Source organism: Triticum aestivum, chromosome 2B, assembly GCF_018294505.1.
Source record: "Triticum aestivum cultivar Chinese Spring chromosome 2B, IWGSC CS RefSeq v2.1, whole genome shotgun sequence".
Taxonomy (NCBI): Eukaryota; Viridiplantae; Streptophyta; class Magnoliopsida; order Poales; family Poaceae; genus Triticum; species Triticum aestivum.
Window position 1 is genome coordinate 531,800,233 of NC_057798.1, and position 23,252 is coordinate 531,823,484.

Below are 23,252 nucleotides of genomic sequence, written 5' to 3' on the forward strand. Positions count from 1 at the left end.
GAATGATAACAAATATTTGCATACAAATAAGATGGATGTTTTAGTAGAACTGAAGTATACTCGGCACGAAAAAGAGAACTGAAGTATACTAATGCCCGTCAGGAAAAGCGCACTTCTATTTACTTGGCAGAAACTCCGAAATAGTTGTATCTTTACATAAGTAGGCAGAAGCACTAAATTGTACTACATAGGAGAGGAGAATGACACTTAAAATTTGGATAGTCCCAAACCGCAGCTAATGAAAGCACAGGTGCAGTGGGGAGTAAAAAAATGGAAGGATTTTTTCTCTAGCACACATTTCTTATCCTCTCTCTTTTGCTTTTTCTTTCTTTTGCTCTCAACTTTTATTTGAGAGAATCTTTTACTCTCAACTTAACCACACCATAACTGAACTGCAACTCTGCAATCCCAGACTGCAAGCCCAATTTTCTATCTCACACAGGAGCGGGTCACGCAAGTCATCTTCGTTCTTTCATTAAACTGAACCATACCACAGACTGAACTGAGCCCCCCAAAAAAGACTGAACCACGCCCAAGTTCCTGTCTCACAAAAGAAGGTCCCGCCGGCGCAGATAGTTCAGGGGAGGTGAGGCAGAAAGGAAGGCAGCAGAGGTTGGGCTAGCCTGCGAGCTGTGGCATAGAGATGGGGAGGAGCGAGAAGGATGGTAGAGAGCATGGCAGTTGGTGGTGAAGGTCCGTCAGAAGCGCAGACTTTGCACACTCTGCCGCTGTCCAATGTCGGCATCGCCCATGCGCCGATGCGGATGCAGTCTACCGCGGGTCCATTTTCTGATGGAGTCTTGCAATGCTTCTTCACTATGTACAAAAACACCATCTATTTAGAAACAGATGAAAGTACATACTGCATGATCACTTGGTCACACACCTCAAGAATCAATACATCAGGTCACCAAAACATCAGAAAATGGACTATTAAACATGCCGACAGGTGAAAATGCAACACTACATTGATCTTCTAAATTCTGCAACAAACTCCGAAATTGATTATTTTTTTCATTCTGAGTCTGTAGAGAAAACAGGAAGCTCAGGCTACTCACCAAAACCTGACAATGAAGTTCATATCTGTGCCAATCTTATATACACCATCAGCATGAAGCACCTCCCCCCCCCCCAGTCTGAATACAGAAAGATAGATATGGAAACAAATCAATTATCTCCATAGCTTTCTACCCCCATTGGTTTTTTAACATTCAGAAGACGTTTTCAGCACCGATTCTTCTAACTTGCAGCCCACAACCCGTCGCAAGTAACCGAAGCTGGGTAGAAAGAAGGCATCCAAATATGGATTGTTAGTGAAAATAAAGAATCGCGAGGGTACTTTTGGTTGTTGCAAACCCACATATACGAGGGAAAGAGAGAGGCAACCTAGCAGCTAGCTCAGCCAGCAATGGTAGCTGTCGCTGCTTCTTGCTCCTACTGGTCAATGCTAGTCACTGCTCCTGCCTCAAGCAGCTGCGCATGCAGCCAACAACAATTCAGAGATACAAGATGACAGATAACAAAGAACCAGAAAGTAGGACGACGACACAGAGAAAAACGTTCAGATTGCAATTCGTGTATACCAAGCTATGTTATGCATTTTGGCATAAGTTGGTGGAATCACGCACATATTTCCTTTCAAATAAAAGTAGTACTCAAGGTCTGAATTCAGTTTCAGAGAACAAAGCACGCATACTGAAGTTCGATGACAGGTCGACGGAGGTTGTCCGTCTTCTAGTCTTCTCGCACTGCATGATGCGCGCCTTCTCCGCTGCGATTCAGATTCGAACATGGGTGAGCAATGGCCGTGTCAGGTTGTCCCTGCAGGGCACCTTCTCAAACAGCGATGAACTTGTTGCCGGTGATGCTAGGCACTAGGGGGACGACATGAACAACAGCATCAGCGGGAACGTCCTGAGAAGCATTGTAAACGCATTCATACAGAACTAATCTTCTAGATGATAACAATAAAAAAATACAAATGCAATAATCCACCAAATGTAGGAAAGCATTGTTACATAATATATATTCTAATCCGTGATAAATAGAGATTTGAAACCATTGATCACATGCAAGAAAACAGGAGGAGGAGGAGGTGCACAACTACATGCAGGGCATGTAGACGCCGTTAAACTCAAGAGTTGTGGGCTCCTGTTGCTTCCGTCGATCTCGTCACCCCCAAAGTCAAGTATATTGTCATAACATCAATCATATATGTGTTGGCATTTTACTGTATCTGTTATGACAGGAATGGCCTTGCTTTAAATAGAGCATGTTCAAAGTGTGAGAGTTCAATCAAACTCGACAAACTCATTGATGATGTCCAATTTACCAGGAATTGGGTTGTCTCATCCAAAGCTGCCACAACTACTTAGTTTTACCTAAACTAGATGACCCGTTGCGCCGATGGCCGATGGCGCAAGGGGCGAGAGTAAGCCAAGTATGGAAAGAGTGAACTTAAATATATTTTGGGGCAGATTGGTACACATGGATTATTCATCATACATAGTGTTCTAAGAAGCTTACGATAGAATATTTACGATGCTATTAGGAAGGAAGATAGACAGGGAGAGATTCATCTCATGGGATTTATGCTTGGTGGACCATCGGTGCTGCAATTGTTCATAGTGGCTGGGGTTGAATGTTTTCATTTTTCATAACAGAAATTCCTTTAACATCATCATCCAGGCTCTAGTAGTACTTGTTTGTTTGTTGGAGTTCATACTCTGATTGCGTGGCTGTATTAGTGAGACAATCAGCAACATATCTTACCTGCGACAATATATGATTCAGATCATTGTCTTTGCATGTTGATCCAGCCGTGAAGTTGCTATCTATTATACGGTAAAGCTCCTTTGCTGCCATGTGATCTCCACTGAGGCTATGGCTCCAGCTGTTGCTAAAATAGTCTATTAGGTTGTCCTTTTCTTTCTGCTGATGCTTAAGAGTTTCACACTTTTGTTGGAGTAGCTGCATCTTGTCGTAGCTTATGTCCCGCAGCACTTTACTGTCGATGCTCTTCATGTGCTTGAGAGCTTTGTTTGCATCGTGTCGATAGAGCTTCACTTCATTGCCCCAGTGACAGTACTTCTCAAGCTCTCCGCGGTATTGGATAGAAGGGGGTGGAACTGGATTTTAGGATCAAAATGAAGCAGCACATGTAAGAAGGCCGAATACTATTTATTGTTGGGAGACTAAGTTCTGACCAAGAGAAAAGTAGAATTAAGCTTGAAACCCATAGTAGCTAACATTAGTCCATAGTCTTGGAACTGGGCCACAAGATCATGGCAAACTGACGAGAGCATGTCATTTCTTGTGGTTTGCATAGTTCTCTCAAAATTTTCATGGCTGATTTGCTACTACTTCCAATTTTGCTTGTACTGTATTAAATAAGCCCCATCAAAGCATACCATTGATGGGTTTCTGTGCAAAACAAATAAACCAATACAATGAATGAAGCTAGAAGATAAATAAATACACATCCCCTTACGACCATATATGCACATGAAAGTTTTCAATAATGAAATAATTCCTAGTGTAACCAAAACGCATTACCGTAGGTGAGAACATGTGTTTTCAGTGAGCTCTAATAAGAAAATTCTGCAGTGCATTGTGCCATAGTTTCCTATGATCTAAGCCGGTTGGAGACATGATGTGTTCATGCATCTTCCTTCCTATTGGACACTAATAAAGGTATGAATACAAAATGAACAAAATATGTATCGAAATATTGGGGAATGCAATAAAAAAGTTATATGCTTGTAGCCATAGGTACTCTCAAGACAGCAAATAGATCAGCCACCATGTTTACTAACTCTAAAGGGTGTTGTTTTGATTTTTCAACTTGAGGGGCTGAGGACTGTCCTCCCTCTCCTAGCCCCCGCGCAAAGGGCTGCAGCAAACCAGGTACTCATAGAAAGTTGTATGCATTGAGATAAGGCGTAATCAGTAATTGGTTGTTCAACCTGTAACTACTTGCTGATACAGAAAAGTATTACCAAGCAAACAGGTTAAGGGACATGTTAGTCTATGGGCCAAAAGCTCATATACCAAACCAAAATACAAGATCTGAGATAAAATACTTGATGTGTAAAATTTTGCTAACGGACCAAAGAAAATCTGATTCATCTCTTTATTTATTACTGTAAAACAAAGCGAGACAGTAGTAGGACGATACAAATCCACACACATGCATGACGGAATGTGTCGTTTGTCTCTGCTCTGCCTCCCTCCTTGTGGATAAACTTAGACCAAGTTTTTCTATTATGCCTGTGTTAAGCAATGACATACATGTAAATCAAGAAAATAGTTGTTTTCTGATGCAAAATGTGCTACAGTCACACCACGAATGAGATGTTCATAGTAGTGCAAGTTACCTCCCAATCAAAGAATGTAAAAAATAACATAGACATTTCAGCACATCAAACAATTATGAGTTGCAGTTTTAAAAAAATACATGATGGATCATTGCATACAGCTGCGATCACAAAGGTACACTATGTTTTCAAAAAAAATGTAGACTACTACTCTTACTGTCTATAACTAATTCAATTATGAGTCGATAAGAAAGCAACCATCCTTGTGGATACCTTTATGTGCTTCGAGTGATCCTGTGAGCATCTGCTAATACTCCTTAACATGAACCTCAGTTGGCATAGTCATCGTCTCTGTCTTGCTGGAATCAAATCCTCTACCCAAAAGCTACAAACTGAAATAATGGCAATAGCGAATCCATCTTGATGGTCTCACAACCTTTCACCCACCGATATGCACATGCATGGCATTCCAGTAACCAAGCAAACTCAACCACACCATCCATATAATATCCATCTTCGAAAAATTCACAGCACACTAAAACCTAGTTGATTTATACTCATTAACTTAACGGGATATGAGCATTAGGTTCTAGTAGAGTAAATATGCTATTGATGAATGCAGTAATTATGCAGTTCGTATCAGGGCAACACTATTTCGGCAAAACATAAGTTTGTGGCCGACTTGCCACCTCGCACCGAGTTCCTTGTAGGCTTGTAGCAAAAGTTTTTACAGCATCTCTCTTAGCAACACACAGCTGCTTGAAGATCTACTCCAATGGGTGAGCTAGCTGACAATGTTGAATTAATAACAGGTCTAAATATGTTTATAAGATAGTTGTTGCTAACTATATATTTTCTATAGTAGGATGCCAATATGAGCATTCATTCACATATTGCAGGGTAAGTATATGGGTCTGGAAAACATAAGATGATATTCTATTTCAATATTATACATTTGCAAGAATATATAGTATGCATTGGCATCCTCTTGGGCATGCATGGCTACATGTGCATCCGTGTTGCTATAAGGTATACTACCTTTCAGTTTTGCTTTTCAATAACCCAGCAAGAGCAGGCAGAAGGCTTGAGAAAATAGCTAGGTTGAAAATACAAAGTTTCCCCTTGAGAGTACTAAAAACATCATCTTGAACATGTTCGAATTAAACAATTACACACAACAATTCATGTTTTTTGTGGAACTGAAGCGACAAATTGAGACAATCAAAATCTTACTTAATGAACAAGCCGAGCAAGAAGGATACCTCAGGGGAAACCACTTGTGTACTCTCAAGCCGAGCAAGGAGGAGACCTCAGGGGCTACCACATGTGTACTCTGAACGGGCAATAATGACCATCTTCATTACATATCACATCCAGCATACCCTCAATTCGACTAATATAGATTACTTGTTTAATCTGCAAAAAGAAAAGCTAACAGGGATAAGTCACATGCATGTACACTGATTACGGGCGATTAAACAAAGCAAGCACTGTAATCCCCTCTTCCTCCTGATCTATTTCCCTCCCACTTCCCCTCTTCTTTCCCAAACCAGTGGCTACATGTGGATGGAAATATGCAACTCTTTGCTCTCTTTTGCCATCTTTGCATTCCTTATTCATGTTTGGACAACTATCTTTTAATTTATCATGTGAGTATCCTTTCTTCGCAGATGAAGATATCATATATTGTTATATTGTTATCCAATATGGTTTAATCTGCAAAAAGAAAAGCTAACAGGGGCAAGTCACATGCATGTACACTGATTACAAGCGACTGAACCAAGCAAGCACTGTAAACAAATAATCTGCACTATAAACCTTCTGGTCCGAGTTTCAAGGTCACCACAAAGCAAGCACTGTAAACAAATAATCTACACTGATTGCACAGATGTCTCCTTCATGGATTTTTGCAAGGCGGCGGAACTCGGACCAGTTGGTTGTTACGGTGGCTCTCTTGTTGGTTCCTAGCATGATGCAACAATTGGCGTGTAGATCACTGTTTGCAAGCCTGAGTGGCTCCGACGGTGATCACAATACGTAAATAAGCACTTATTCGGCTTTTGCGCTATCATCACGTGGTTATGTAACACCAATCATGATTGGTGCAAAAATAGTAAATACACTTTCGATTAGTATCATGGATAGTAAACAGATATTGCAAACGAGGTATAGCATGCGCAAATATGGAATTTAATTTACATGGTAGAACAGGGCCCTCTCTGCCATTTAACTCAAAAGTGCTTATGTTTAATTATGATTTCAGTTTAGCGTGGCTTAAACTCCTCCCAGTTGACTCATTCAATATTCAGCATGGGTGATCACGGGTGATCAAAAGGACTAAATTAAATTAAACCCTACACTGGAAACACGTGTATCACCCGTACATGGTAGAAAATGTCCTCATCGTCATTTACCTAAAATTAGATTATGTCGACTTGTGGTTTCACCATTTCAGTTCAAAATAGCATACTCTCGTAGGAGATCAAAATTGAATGGAACTCTATATTGGAAAAACATCAATAAAAGAGAGCCCGTCTAGAGCAAGTACACAAAGAAACTATTACCAATTTAGTACTTAGAACTTCCTCAATATAATTTATACTCAAAGAAGAAGGTACCGTTAATAGTTCAATGTGCAACAAAGAAATGTAATGATGTCATGAACAATGTAGTTTTCTGTATGTATACAGAACTAAGAAATTCAGATTCATACCTTCTACCATTTTGTCAGCACGGTTGGCTCCTCGAGCAAAAGAAATGGATAACAGACATGATAAAAGAGGAACTTGTGCTTCTCGCAGCATAATATAGCATTATTCTGGAAGCTTTGTGAGCATTCTTTCTAGCGGTAGTAAGCGTACGAACTTGGCGCCAAACATAAGACATGCACACCTATGCACAAAAGTTAAATGGGTGTTTAACACTTTCAGCACTTTATCTATAACAAATATGAACATCAATCTCACCAAACTGGTGGACAACTGATCAGTTGGACATACCAGGGTGTGACCACCAGAAAGAGTATCAATGTCCTTGTCACTCAAACCAATCTGGGTGGAGAACACCTAACTAAGATGGTCAGATCCTTATACAACAGTAAGTTCATCATGTCAGCCTAGTAAAATCCAATGTACACACCATAAAATCCACAGAATAAAATACAGACAAGCATGCTCCGTTAAACCATGCCTATAGAAGCAGCGCAAATAAGGGAATGGTCTAGCATTGATAGGATGCATCACATAGACCGAGACAGAATTTAAGAATTTTGTAGGTACACCCAAACTTAGAGAATCATGCAAGTTATGGAATTCGATTTGGACTATCAAAAAAATCAAATAATTACTCAACAAGTTTAATTGTGTTCTCTCAAAAACTATGCCAACTACAACATGGTTACATAATTAACACACTTGGACACCACTATGAATTGCGAAATGCCTAAACGATGATATGCTAACACCTTCTACAAGCATTCTGTCACTTAACTGGTGCCAAAAATAACAGCACAATCAACCATGTTTATCAAATAGAAGTTATGTGGCTGTGTTGATATAAAAGACGCTACACAATAGTACCTTGGGTGGAGTCAGGAAGACAACCTTTCTGGAGGAGGCTCGGGCTTGTCCTGCAAATAAACCATTAAAAACATCGGCAACAAACCGTGCGCATACACACACACACACACACACACACACACATACAGGGAAATAAAACCACTGCTCTTCAGTTATTTCCATGTAAACAGTTTTTAGACAGCAACGCGAGAATATGAGGACATACATGTTCTAACTCAATCACAAACAACAGTACAGGAAACATAAACATTCATGTTGCTACCCTGTTAAGTATTATTCCCAGTCAGCAGCTATTCTATAGTAGATAGAAAGGTGAACAAGGAACACATGTATGAAGATAAACAGTGACCTAAAGGCTTATGTAGGCGCATCAATAAACTACACAACATTCCTGGAGAAAAGAGAGGATGCAAGAAAATACCTACAAATGTATGGCAAATGCATTGACTCAATAATCAAATAATATACTTCTTATTGTTTGTTTTGCTTGTAATAACAAAACCAAAACCATTTGCTCTTTCAAACATCACTTTTACAAATCAGACAAGAGCACGTACCATCAAGAACCGCCTGGAACAACATAGTGAAGCAAGAAACAACAGTGGCGCTAAAAATGTACTTTACTTTTGTAAGTGCGAACTTGTACTTCCATCCGGCGACCATATTACGCGGCTAACTTCTGCAAGGATTTGAAGAAAAAAGTTACCCCAATTGCAGAAAGAAGTCAAGAAATTTGGGCAATCAATTTCTGTGAGATAAAAAATGCAAGATAACCGATGTGAGATGCCGCAGAGAACTACCGCCTAATTAGTTGGGTCATAATCTTACACCACTTGATCAGCTTGGCATTATAGTAGCAACCGCCCATAAAAACCATGAATGGTTCACCCTAAAGAGATTTATACATCAGAATTGAGAGGGAATCACCTGATGCAGTGTGATATGAGGCTGTTGAACTTAGTCGTCATGTTGTCGCTGCGCTGGAAACCCCACTGAAGAGATTCAAGCAGAAGCACCTAGTTGAGAGAGAGAGGAAAGGTAGATGAAGAGATAGATGGAAAGAGAGATGGGGGAGGATGAGCATACCTGCAGCGTTCATGAACTCTGCGAATACAGTGTCAAAAAACATCTTATTAAGTTACAGAAGAAGCGCGTTCATGAACTCTGCGAATACAAACGCTGGCCGGCTGCTGTTGCTGTCCTCGCAAGAATCTGATCCCAAACCCTAGGTGCAAAATAAAAATTAATTTAGGGAGGAAGAAATCAAGAGGATCCTACTGTGTCAAAAAACATCTTATTAAGTTACAGAAGAAGTACATCACATGCCTCTGAAAGCAGAATACCCAGTTAATAAGTCACCAATTTTCTTTGCACAACTCCGTGTTCCTCATAAACTTAGTCAATTACACTCTGCTCAATAGTCATAATTTTACGACAAGAATTGCCACTGTGCTCTATCCAAAAAACTGCTAGTCAAACCAGGTCACTGATAGAAGGAAATATACACTGCAACACTCCAAACTGATGCTCCAGTTGGCAAAAATCAAGGAACACACACAACTAATTTCTTATTTTCATTGTAAGGATGTCCACATATTCCTTCAAAGTTAACAGAATGCACTGTGAAAATAATATTTTAATACCCAGCCAATGGTAGCAGTTTCTCAAGCCCATTTAGTCACAGGTTCATACATACTAATCAGGGTTATTTCTATAGGTAGAAATTACCGCAGCCAATATGCTAGCCGGCAAACAACACAAATTTAAGGTAGAATTACCAGCTACTATATTATATCCAGCAAGGTTGCCATACCAGACGCTAAATATAGGGGAAACAGTAGCTCGACCAGCGGTGCTACATCATCAATACTTAACAAGCTAAACTATTAAATCTTGCTAACATCAGCAGGCTAGTTGGCAATATCCCACTTCATATGGAAAAACTCAATCTGATAAACATGTGTAAAGCAAATGAACTGTCCTTGATGTTAGCACACAATTCCTCCATCTGATTGTCTGACTGCCAAAGAGGACAAGAAACAGAGTAAACAGGCCTGTTGAAGCCTTGAAAGGAACAAACAAGTCCAGAGCATGGGCAACTTACTTGCTTATCATCCGATACAGGGTTTTTCGACACCATCTTCTCTTTGAACTTCCGGATGTTTGCTGCACAATTGCACAAAATTTTAGATGTCAGAGTTGCTTGCAAATGATAAGAATTCTACTGGGTGCCAGATTCATCTTGTAAACTGAAAACAGAATGTGTCCTGAGCTTACTGCCGAGCTCGTCGTATGCATCGTCCGATATGGTGTACTTCTCAACGAGCGAGGTGCCCTCCAGCCACCCACCGGAGGTCACCGACGAGGGGTCAAGGTTGATGACGTGCAGCCGGTACCTGCAAAGCAATCCACTATCAGTCCAACAACAGCAGCAGCCAGTAGGTAGCAAGAGGAGATGCGCGCGGTGGGCAGACGTACCCGTCGTAGGGGGAGTAGGCGGCAAGGGGCGCGGCGTCGCAGTCGAGGTCAGCAACCATGGCGCTGGCCGTCGCGGAGCTCGAGCCGCATGGAGCCCACGGCCATGCCCGTCTTCTTCCACAGCAACCTGCGGGCGTGAGGGATGTACAGGGGCGCCTCTACTACAGTGTGGTGTGCACGACGACGAGCCAGCGGCGCTCCTTCCTGTGACGCTCTCCCGTCTGTCGCCACACCTCCCTCTCCTCTTTCCTCTCTCTTTCTTCCTCCTCTCCTTCCTTCTCTCTCTCCCTCTCATCTTCTCTCTCTCCTACAGATTGAATCGAGCCCTGTCGCGGTCGTACTTTTCCTGCAGGTCGCAGCCGCCGCCGGAGAAGCTCGCCTCCACGCCCGCACCAGTGGCACAAAGAGGAGCGAGGGGCTCGCGGCACGCGGGAGGGGGGGGGGGGGGGGGGGGGGGGGGGGGAGGGGAGGACGAATGCGGAAGGAAGGGGTGGCGGCACCAGGAGGCTAGGGTTCGTGGAAGGGGATCGGGGAAGAGAGCAGAGTGAGGAAGGAGGAGGAAGGGGAGAAGGGCTGCAGCGGCCGGCGGCTATCCGGACGAGCAGGAAGGCGCGCAAGATCACCTCCATCGCGCTCGCGTCCCGCATCGTCCGCCTCGAGGCGGAGGACGCGGGGCTCCGCGCGCAGCTCGCTCTGGGCGCCTGGAGGGCGGCGGATCCGGCAGGGGCTTAGGGCTTGGAGGCAGGAGGCAGGAGGGCGGCGGCCGCGGCGAGACAACGGTCGTGGGGGCTAATTCGCGGGGGAGATGCGGGCTAGGTCCAACGAGCTGCGCTCGTCCTGCCTAGCACCGAGAGGGCAGGGAGGGGGAGATGACGCGGCGATGCGAGGGCGAGCGGAAGCGATCTGGATGGCGGCGGGGCAGGGAGGCGGGCGCGGGTCGAGGGGGGGAGAGAGGTGAGGCAGGAGGAAGGGGAGAGGGGGCGGTGCGGGTGCGGGGGAGCAGCGGCTAGGTCTTCTCCACAGGAGCGGCTCCCTTTTATACTCCAACGTGTGAAATGACGAAAATGCCCCCTGCGGGGCACCGAATTAACAGGCGATGGCATTCGCGATTTAAAGGCGACGTGGGCACCTTCCACCTGCCTAGCGGTTCTCCAGGCTTTATCTACTACCACTATAAAAGAAAAAGAGAGGCAGATCCAAACAATCCCACCCATCCATCATCAAAATCTAATGGCCCTTAATCATTCTGTGTTTAACGCTATCAACCACGCAACAAGCCACAATCGACCGCTAATCGCCCCGCATTAACAAAACCGGTCGCCCGCACGACCTCCACCTTCTCCTCCCACACGACCTCCTCCTCCTCCCGCGCAGTTCGCCTCCCGCAGCCTCGCGCCGAGCCACGGGAAGCCGCGCCCTTCACCGCCGCCTCGCGCCGCCGGAGCCACGGGAAGCCGCCGCAGGTCGCCGGGAGCCCGCCCCCGCCGCGCCGTTCGCCGCCTCCCCAGCCGCGGGGGCCCGCCCCCGCCGCGGGTTGCCGCCTACCCAGCCACGGGAGCACGCCCCCGCCGCGGGAGCCGTCCCGCTGCGGGTCGTCGCCTCCCCAGCCACCGGAGCCGCCCCGCTGCGCCCTTCGCCGCCTCCTGCAGCCGCCGTCGGTCGCCGCGCCCATCGCCCCGGGAGCCGCCCCATCGGAGCCGCCGCCCGTCGCGCGCCAGGGGAGCCCCGCCGCAGGAACCCGGCACCCCCCCGCCTCTCCAGTGCCTGCCTCGCCTCCCTCACGCGAACCTGCTCTACGCGCCGCCCCTCATCCTCGGCGGCGAGAGGTACGCGGGAGCTGCCGCCGCCGCCGCTGCCAGGGGCGTGGACGCATATGGGCCTACTGTCGGCGTACGAGGTCGCGCCTGAGCCTGCGGCACGGTGGCGCGGGGCCCTACGCCGCCAGTTCCATGCCGGTTCGAGATCCCCCATTGCTCTCCTGCCTGCCGTCGTTGGTCTTCCTGCTACCAGCCCCGCCCTTCTCCGCCCTATCTCCAAGACAACGTTCTGCTCCATCCGTTGGTAAGTAGCGACCATGTCATCTCTTCCCCTTTCAATCCCTATAGTACTTTTCCCATGGTGTTTTTCGATGGTGATGAAACTCAGGCGCCCATGACCACCGTGTTTCTTTTCCTTTTATTCCTTGGCCGTAGTTTTCATGAATCGCAAATGGTTTTCATTAGTTGTAAGCATGTAACTGATAGAGTAAGGCATGGCTTTTTGCTTTGATCAAATCCAACCCCATTATCAAATGAAATGCTAGGAGAAAATAAGTTGGTAGCACTTCTCTTTTTCCAAAAGAGCTGGCATGCTGGGCAGCAGTGCTCTTTTGGTTTTGCTTAGCTGCAGGATAAAATGATCACCCAGTTAGTCACGGGCTCATGGCTGGGTTAAATGTATTCAGAAGAAGAAGTCTCTGACCGCCACACACCTGTCGTCGACCAGCACATCAGGTAACCCACCCGCTGTCCACCATTGGATTCAGTTTCGCCTTCAAACTGCGTTTATGCATAAATTCAGAGTCACGGAATAAAAATGCTTCTTTGTTGTGATAATCTAAAATTTCCAAAGATTTATTCCAAGTGATTCTCCAGATTTGTCCCCTCGGAGTAGTCAATTCTTTGTTGTAGACAAGATGGTACTCCTCGGAGTAGAAGTTGATGTACTGTAGTCATCTTCAAGTGCTGGTACAAGCTGATTTAGTCGATTCTTTGGAATAAATTGCAGCAAATTACAGTACGGCGCTGTTCAATACGAATTGGATTTGTTGTAAATTTTACAGGTTGACTAAGGTGCTGTTGAGATGACTACGCTGCTGTCAATTTAAATAAACCTGAATTGACTTTGGAGTAAAACAGGGTAGACTTCAACTTCAAACAATAGCAGTAAGACAATAATAGTGGCTTTTTAGGCTTTTTTTAGAGTGTGTTTCATGCTGGCCTACAATGATGAACTAGGGCTGGCTTATATTCTGTTTCTGAATTCGGTTGATGTGCAGATTTAACAAATTGCAGTAGGGCTGGACTTTTCATAGGTAGCAGCCTCAGTTTATCTCCAAGGGATTATTGTTCGCAGACACTATTGTAGGCATTTTGGGATATAGGGCTGGCCCTTGTCAACTGTAGGTTTTCACAAACAGTAGACATCTCAATACTTGCTTCTTGGAACAGCAACACACCAAGAATAAATTAACAGATCAACAAATGGTCTAGGAAACATAGCTGCTTGCTGGTATCTCCTGAATTTTGAACCAAAACAAGATCCAATTCATAAATGAACAAAAACATGGCGCTAGCTGGTATCTCCTGGTAACACACCAAATTATTCAAATAAAATACTCCATGTAATTCAAATAAATACTCCTGTACAGGAGCCACCATACAAACCTCTTTGTAATATGTTGTGAGTACAACTTGAGAGAGTTTCAAAGAAATAAAAGAAAACAACTAACACTTCAGAGAATATATTGTTGTTTATATAAACTAAAACCCATTTTGGTTGTGATAAACAGAGAAAATAATATAGAACTGTGGTCTAACAATTTTGTCGTGATTCTTCTAATTTGAATTTGAATGCATCAAGGTATTGTCAATTTCTGTGACAGGATTTTGTTGTGAATTTCAGATTTTAGAAGAAGAGATTGGTGGTGTTAAAGGACATTTTGGACCAATCAATGAATTAGCATTTAATCCTGATGGGAGGAGGTTAGTTCATACTCTAAATTGTATTTCTATTTCTTTGTTTGTATTTTGCCTCTGATCAAGATTAGCATTTAATCCTAAACATTTTAACAATCTCCGAGTCCAACTTTCAGGTCTTGAAAGTAGCATATACATCAAATGTTTGTGGACATCATGCATGGATGAAAACCTGGGAACAATTAGTTTGTTGGCTATGTCTTGTCATAGCTGGGTGCTCGTGATTCAAAAGATTTAAAGGTGACCTCGTCAAAGCATTGTTTAGCAAAAAGAACACTGCAGGTAAAAACACAAGAAGGAAACATTGTGATGTTTGTCTGAATTTATTTCCTACACACCAGTTTTTTGGCATAACGTCTGTAGAGGTTATGCTTGTGCTACTGAATTTAAAATTGAATAGAGCTATCATTTAGATGCGCTTTTGATAGCCTGCAGTTGGTTATTTGGTTGTCCCAGACTCAAGATCAATGCAATCACCTACTGTTAGTTCCATTACAATTCTATTTCATAACAGAAAAAGAGCACACTGCTTTGTTTGTTAAAGATAAACACCTCCTTTAGTGTTCACAAGGGAATGGCCACAAAAATTGATGTGTTTGTCTTCTATCTCTAAATAAAAAAAAGGCTATATATGCAAATTGTACCAGTATTGATTTGTAATATTTTCTGGTACAATCAAACTATCTTTGTATGCATGTTATTCTCACATATACTTGTATATTAGTCGAGACGTGCATTTGCACGTGCACGCTTACTAGTAAGGTAAACAAGAAAGGCATGGTCAAACAATTTAAATCCACGCGTTGCACATTCATAAATCACATGACAGATGTACCACACCTCATGAATACATGGGTTTCAGATGATGGTGCATGGATCTGGTCCCAGCAATTACTACTCCATATCTGTCAAAATATAAGGTGAATTAAATTTCCAAAAGTAAAAGTTTCCTATGTTCGATCAAATCTGTAGCAAAATACATCCAACACCTACAATACTAAAGGCTTGTTCGGACTCACTCCCACTCCACAGCTCCGCTCCGGAGCGGAGTGGCATGCAACTATAATCTACGAAGTGGTCAGAAGGTCGCTCCGTCTGATCCGCTCCATGGCGAGGGCGTGGAGGCTTTCTGAACAACCCCTAAATAAATCAAATATGGAAATATACTTCATCATGAATCTAATGATACTAATTTTCTATAGTAGATATTTATGTTTTATTCTACAAACTTGGTCAAAATTAGGTAAGTTTGAATTTTAAAAAAATTAGTACACCTTACAAGTTCAAACTGAGGGGGAATTGAACATTTCTGTAAAGACATGACCTTTTCTTGAATTATCAAATGATGCATCATCCTAACCATTAGATCGTTATCAATGTACGGTCCATAATCATTTGGGCACATCATAAAAATACTTTGTGACTGTGTGAGAATCTGTCGCTTACCCCGTCGGTGGCCAGGATGATGAACTGGTCCCGCACGGTGATCCTCCTCTGTGTCACCTCCGGTGCCGAGATGACGCCGTAGTCCTTAATGCAGTAGTCGCTAAACGCGCGCGACATGGCCAGACCCGGCGCCTCCCGGTGGGGCATCCACACCCGGTGCACGCCGGGCTCGTCGTCGAGGCAGTGCACGCGGCCCTCGCATTGCATGATGCGCGCCTTCTCCTCTCCGATTCAGATTCGAACGTGGGTGAGCAATGGCCGTGTCAGGAATGGACTGTCCGTCTTCTAGTCTTCTCACGACGACTTACGGGGTAAGTCAGGCTTGAAGTCGACGGTGAGCTGGACGGTCGTGACGTCCCCGTCGTCCGACGTGGTCGCACGGACGGCCCGCGAGTCACCACGTTCGCGACCACCATCAGGTCGCCCTGCTTCACCATGGAAAGAGCCGTGCAGCCGCTGTTGACGGCGTCGAGGAGCCGGCTCCGGGGAGCTCCTCGTCCACGACGGCGGCGGCGGCCAGGTAGGACTGCCTCAAGAGGTCGAACTGGCAGTTGCTAAGCCTCTTCTCGCCGTCGATGAGCGACGCCAGCGCGACAGCCTCCTGCCAACGGCACAGAAGCGACTGCGACAGCGACTCCCGGACGACCTTGGCGGCGTAGTGGCCCCACTGGTCGTGCCCGTCCAAGACGTCGCAGAAGATGGTGTTGTCCTGGCACCCGTATCCCTGGACAGAGAAGTGAGCGACATGAGAAATTGAGAACAAACACGAATAACCCAAAAACCAACTGTCTATTTTTTATCCAACAAAAAATGGGTAGTCACATGGAGTATTTATGAAATACAATGATTTTTGCAGTCTGAAAAACAATCAGCAAATCTGATCCTACTATGAAGATGTCGACGAATATCAAGAAAGTTGGGGCATAGCCTAAGGCGTACGAGATTGATTCGACTCACCTTGCGGCGATCCGAACAGCAAAAATAAACCGGATAGCGACGCCCTCAGGTATGGCAATATTCCTCTACCTCACCTTCAAATTTTAGATTCTGAATTATCCTGAGCAATGAAACAAGCTGCATACTGGAACTTGACGTCCGTTCCTCCATCCTTAGCATGTTCCTCAATAAGTGTTTATTATCTTCAATAAGGTGAATGCAACGAACCTAGTGGAACAAAGGTCTCAAATTTGAATGCTGGAAATAATACATGAATGAAAGTATTGTCCTAAGACATTGGCACCAAATAAAGAACAGAACTAAATCAAGGTGCACAAGAAGCCTCAATTGGGAAGGACCAAAAGGAAAAAAAGCTTAACACATAAATAAAGATAATTATGAGGTGAAAAGAACTGAAAATCCACAGTAAACTGAACCATGACCCGGCCAACACCTCCCTCTCTCCTGCAAACCAGGCAAGAGTCTGACCTTCATTACATTAAATACTAATTTGAGTGGTTATCTCTCTCTCTCTCTCTCTCTCACACACACACACACACACATACACACATAAACGACATGTTGAGTTTAAATACTATATAAGTATATATAAACAAAATCTATATCATACAATAATTAACATGCTTGTATTTCACCATACAAAGGAATAAAGAATTGTCTTCAACATAAATGCTACCCGCAAAAATGAAAGACATGACACCCGCAAAATAAACGACATGTTGAAGAGAAAGGTTGTAGTTACATATGATGTCTTGTAGTACTTGTAGATGACCAGGATGTAGTAAACACTCGAAAATGGTGAGCTCATTTTTGCTAAAGCTATGTGTCCAACTGAATTTTTAGCCTTATTTCCTGCCAAAAACCTTCTTCTTTGTTCTTCCAATGCCTCCCTTCACTACCCCTACCTTGGCTCCTCTCCACTACATGTCAACCTAATGTGGCATGCATATTCTGATCATGTCTATCAATCATATACCCAAGTTCCTCACCATTGTGTCCCCATCCTTCCACATCTTGACAAGTGTCTGCGAGCATCACGTTTCCATCACGCCTAGCACAATCAATGTTGTTGTGTACTGTTGAACAAACATAACAAAAAATATATTATCAGGCAAAGCACCTTTTTTGACAGATGAACTACAACATTTGGTAGTCATCGGAGGGGCAATGAAAAGATATTTTATGTAAAGGACAAGAGAAATATCATGAAAACATACATAGCAAAAAGGGGAAACATATCCAAAGCATTGATGAACACCATTTGGCCTTATGAAAATAAGAACCCCTGTGAACTTGACCAGATCAAAACAATAAAAACATAGGTGCGTCACACACCTATTGCCATCCAATAGATTTTCCCGTGTTTGCACGTTCTGTGCGTTACATGTGTGCGCTCATATAGCTGAAGATTAACTAATCAAGCTAACTTTCTATATCAGCGCATCCGGCCGAAATCAATTAGTGAATCTATGTTGTTTCAGGTGAGTGTACGGGAAGAAGTAATCAGCAAGAAGGCGTGCTATCTGGCCGTGCAAACAAAGATAAGAAAATTACTTAGCTTGATCAATCTGCAGCTTGCCGATTCCTTTCGGGCCGGATGGGCATGTCTGGCTGCTGCGCAATACAGTACAAAGCAAGCAAGCTGGATCGAATCAGGTTTTCAGTGAACTACAGGGGGAGGCATGGGGCAGTGGAAGGTGAGGACTGCAACATTGATACCTTCAGCAAGGAAACGGCCTGCCGGTGCCGCCATCGAAAAACTCCAGCCACTGCCGGAGTTCAGCTTTCGCCGGCAACCATAACCATCCAACCAGTGGACCCGAGTAGCCCACCTCGACAACCCTCACCGTGTAAGCAGTGGCGGAGACAAGGGGGGCGAGCAGGGGCCTGGCCCCCCCTAATGATCGACAGAAGTCTCGAGACCTAGCAGAAATTAGCGACAAGATATAGGGAATTATACGTACCGCCCCCCCCCCCCTAACCTAAACGTAGAGTAAAACTGAAAAGGGAAACAGGCCCATAAACATGTGAGAAAGGAAGCCCATTCATTGTCTAGGCCTCTTCCCGTCCTCCGCTCCTGCCCTCCTGGTGTGATTAACATGTGATGAGAGCTGATTAGCGCTGGCGGCTGCCTGCCTCCTGCTCTCCTGCTCGCATTCAAATGGATTCGAGTTATATTGAATCAGGCGGCAATTCCGCAGCTGCACTCATCAGTTCTTAAGCCGTCCAGCCAACTAGCGGAGGTTAGCACTACTTTTTAGCACCAATGAAAATAATCTACGAATCACCCTCAGCTATATTATCTACGAATCACCTCAAACTATCTTATGTGGTTGAAATTGTCATTCAATTTTTAATTAATTGTGTGATCAATGACGCCGATTTGATTTTCATGTCTTTTGATTGTGTGATGTGCCACGCTGTTATGAATACAAAAGCGCCGCCAAACACCGTAAAAATCTATTTGAATTTTGTGTTTGTTGCTTAATGCTCTCGACCTAGTGACATTGTTAACAAGACTAATGTGCACCGACCCCGTTCCAATGAGAGATGACTTGTTTCTGAATTGCATGATATTCTACATTCAAAAGGAATTACCAGTGAAGTTCTCAAATGATCAATCACAAAAAAAAGTTCTCATATGATAAAATTATTAATATTTTTGACCTTATTAACAATTGTAAGGGCAAATTTAAACTAAAATATATGTGTTAATTGCGGCAAAATGAAACATCGTTATGGTACTTAGTTTTTGTCATTAGACATTTTTTTACCAACCTTGCTTGGCCCCCCCTATGTCCGAATCCTGGCTCCGCCCCTGCGTGTAAGACCAGCGCGCCTACAGCCCCTCCAACCACCGACCATCTCCTTCCGGCCGCCTGGACACCGTAGTAGCAGATCGAGCCAGAGAAACGGCCACGACGCGCTGCCATGCCCAGATCCGCGCCAACCCTCACGTGCAGCCGCAGCAGCCGCACGCCCTGCACCAGCCGCGCCAAGGAGCACGTCCAAGAATGCCCGCCCTCTTGAGGCCAGCAGCGCCATCAGCAGGGACACCCGCCTCCACAGACAGGCCAGATCTGGCCGGCCCGCCTGCCCACTCGAGCTGTAGGGCGCCGCTAGACCAACGGCCGAGGCCGCATCAACTCTGGCGCCCTGCGCCGCACGCCGATGACGCGCCCGCGAGCCTCCTTGCGGCCCGGAGCACGGGCGCTCCGGCCCACGCCCTCCAGATCAACGCCCTGCTCCACGGCGCCCTCCACCACACAGCCACGACGCCATGCCCTCCCGCACACTGCGACGAGCTCGCCTGCACGAGATACACCACACCTCTACGCGCGTATAGAGGGAGGGAAGGAAATGGCTCGGGATTGAGGTGCGGTGGCGGCGGCGGCGGCGGGTGGAGAAGAGGAGAGGAGCGATGGCTAGCTAGGGATTGAGGGAGCGGGGCATGTGCGTTGTTTTTTCTGGATTTTTTTTCCACCGGTTCGGTGTGTGGGAGTAGAGAGAGGGGATGATGACGAAAAAAAATCGGTGATAGGGATGACGAAAATAAACCAGCGAAAATAAAACCGCACGAACTATTCACCAACTGCTTTATTAAGAGTAGAGAAAAGAGGAAAATCACTAGTTAAGAGGAAAACCCTGGAATTTCCTATTCGCCGCTCTGTGCGCTAAGATGTCGCGGGTTGGCACAGGCACGGTCGATAGATAGGTCGTATTTGGGCCGGCCTCGGTTTTCAGCGTTCCTGGTTTTGGAAACCTTCTAGAGGTTCCAGCCGGGTTTTGCGGTTTTGGGAACCTTCTAGAAGGTTCCTGAACTGGAATTTTTTTCTTTTCTGTTTTTCTTTTCGTTTTCTTTTTTCCTGTTCTTTTTTTCTTTTCTATTTATTTTCTTCACTTATTTCTTTTTTGTTTATTTTTCTCCGATTTTATTTTCTTTTCATTTTCATTTTTCTTTCTCAGATTTTTTATTTTTCAAAAAATGCCGTATTTTACAAAAAAAAATCTTTTCTTACGAAAAATGTTCCTGTTTTCAAATTTTCTACAAAACTTGCAAAATTTGTTTGCCTTATTTCAAAAAATGTTCACCTTTTAAAGTTTTGTTCACAAACCAAATACTATTTGTTTTGGAAAACGTTCTCATCTTAAAAAAATTGTTCGGAAATTCCAAAAATGTTCACGTGTTCTCAATTTTCTCAAAAAAATTCTCATTTTTCAAAAAATGGTTGTGTGTTCAAAAAATGTTTGTAATTCCAAAATTTGTTTGTGATTTCAAAATTTGTTCACGTTTTAAAAAAAAGTTCAGAGTTTCAAAAAAATCATGCTTACAAAAATTGTTCGTTAATGTTTTGTTCTCATTTTGCAAAATTTGTTCGCGTGTTCAAAAGATGTTCGTAATTCCAAAATTTGTTCACATTTTGAAAATTTATTCAGAATTTAAATTTGATCTCTTCTGTTTCGGCGATTCCAAATTTTGTTCACGTTTTTAAAAATTGTTCATAGTTTTAGAAAAAATGATTTTAATTAAATTTCGGAATTTCAATATTCTTCGTTTCTACAAACATGTACGGAATTTTGAATATTATTTTTTTTACCAAAATAAATTCAGTATTATTGACTTTTGTTTGTGTTTTAGAAAAATGTTCGGTATATTGAAATTATTCACTTTTTCAAAAAAATCAGCATTTTTAAAAATTGCTTGGAATTTTGAAAAATGTTCACTTTTTCAAAATTTGTGCAAATATTCAAAAACATTTCACATATTTGTTCACTCTTTCAACACACATTATGTATTTCAAAATCTGTTCAGTTTTTCCGAAAATGTTTGAAACATTTCATAAAATTTTGTAATTATAAAAAAAACATGTTTACAAATTTGTTCTTGTTTCTCAAAAATCTTCTGAAATTTTCAAAAACTGCTTGTAATTCTAATTGTTTTATATAATTCAAAAAATATTTCGAAATCTGAAATTTTCCAAAAAATCGTTCATGTTTTCTAAAATGTGTGTAACAATTGAAAAATCTGTACGCTGCAGCAAATATGATCCTGCAAATCTGTACGTTATACTATCACAGTATATTCGCCTTTAAAAGTGATGCGCGCAGTTAGTTACCATGAGCTCCTAGTTGCAGTGGCTAGCATCGCGCGTAATGAACTGGCTGGCGCGAGTTCGATCCCTGGCCGCTGCACTGTAACTTCTTTTTGGGATTTTTTTCTACGCTATACATGGGCCGACCCAGTCGGGGCACTCCTGTGCGAGCGGCCGACTGTTTGCCGCAACAAGCGGCGCATAGGAGCTCTTTTTTTTCTGGGAAATCAGAGAGCTTTATTCATATAAAGGCATTCTTGGGACAGTCAGCCAATAGGCTGGTCATCAAAAAATCCGGAGTCTCATCAAGCCAGCTATCGGTCACATTCAGAGTGCAAACACGCTTTGCACACAGATGCGCCGGGACATTAGCTGACTTGGATACATGCACTGTTACTTCTTTTTGGGATTTTTTTCTACGCTATACATGGGCCGACCCAGTCGGGGCACTCCTATGCGAGCGGCCGACTGTTTGCCGCAACAAGCGGCGCATAGGAGCTCTTTTTTTTGCTGGGAAATCAGAGAGCTTTATTCATATAAAGGCATTCTTGGGACAGTCAGCCAATAGGCTGGTCATCAAAAAGTCCGAAGTCTCATCAAGCCAGCTATCGGTCACATTCAGAGTGCAAACACGCTTTGCACACAGATGCGCCGGGACATTAGCTGACTTGGATACATGCTGAATATCAAATGAAGTAAAATTATTACATAACTCTCCTATCTCTAACAATAAAGGAGCCATAATTGACCGAGAATTGTGGCGAGCATTTCAGAGCGTCACCATCTCCAAACAATCAGTTTCCATGACCACATGCGAGAATCCTCGAAGTGAAGCGAATCGAGCTCCATCTCGTAGTGATAATCCCTCCATAATCAAGGGATCAAAAATACCCAAATATGGTTTGCACCATGCTCCTAGGAGCGCCGAAGAGGATCTGGCCACCCCTCCTGCACCTCCTCTGCCATCTGCTATGTTTAAGGCACCGTCTGTGGATATCTTGACGAGTCCCTCATCAGGTGGTCTCCAATCGAAACCAGGCAAGATCATCGCATCTCGACGTGGAAGATGAAGAAGGGCAATCGCCTCCTTGGTAGCCCTGATCTTCGCCGTAGGATTCTTTCCCTCTTTGCCGTGCTTGATCCGGTTCCTGGAGTGCCAGATGGACCACATTATTGTTGTGATCTTGGCGCGGTCATCATCAGTAAACCGAGGATCACATGTGATATCTCGCGCCCATGAGTCTGGACGAAGACGAGGCAATCTGAGGCCAAACCAAGCGTACGCTTCTTCCTAGAAGCATTTTGCATGTGAGCAATGTATGAGTGCATGCTCCAAATTCTCGTCCATAGCCAAACAAACTTTGCATCGACGAATCTCTGCAATATGTCGTTAGTTAAGAGTGGCTTCATCTGGGAGAATACCACGAAGAACCCTCCACCAGAACACTCTAACCTTCGGGATGACATTAAATTTCCATAGGGATTTCCACAACTGTGTATCTTCCTCTGAGGTTCCGGTAGCCGTCCCTTCCTCTAGAGCAGCACGCTCTTTCTGAGTCACAAGAGCTCGGTACGCCGACTTCACAGTGTAGTTCCCCGATCTTTCAAATGCCCATGCAAGAAAATCATCTCCTCCTCCTTGCCGAA

At 44.0% G+C, this 23,252-nt stretch overlaps 1 long non-coding RNA gene and 1 pseudogene across 2 annotated transcripts; both read right to left on the reverse strand.

Annotated features, from left to right (window-relative positions):
• Positions 1-1,937: 1,937 nt before the first annotated feature.
• Positions 1,938-16,288, reverse strand: LOC123039282 (probable protein phosphatase 2C 48; annotated as a pseudogene).
• Positions 16,289-16,323: 35 nt separating this feature from the next.
• Positions 16,324-18,287, reverse strand: LOC123045868 (uncharacterized). Of its 2 annotated transcripts, none has more exons than XR_006421632.1 (4): positions 18,232-18,287; positions 18,067-18,154; positions 17,502-17,588; positions 16,324-16,719 (listed from the first exon to the last, which is right to left on the reverse strand). It is a non-coding gene; the product is annotated as an uncharacterized lncRNA (long non-coding RNA). The 2 variants fall into 2 exon arrangements; XR_006421631.1 differs by having other exon boundaries at positions 17,255-17,588.
• Positions 18,288-23,252: the final 4,965 nt, after the last annotated feature.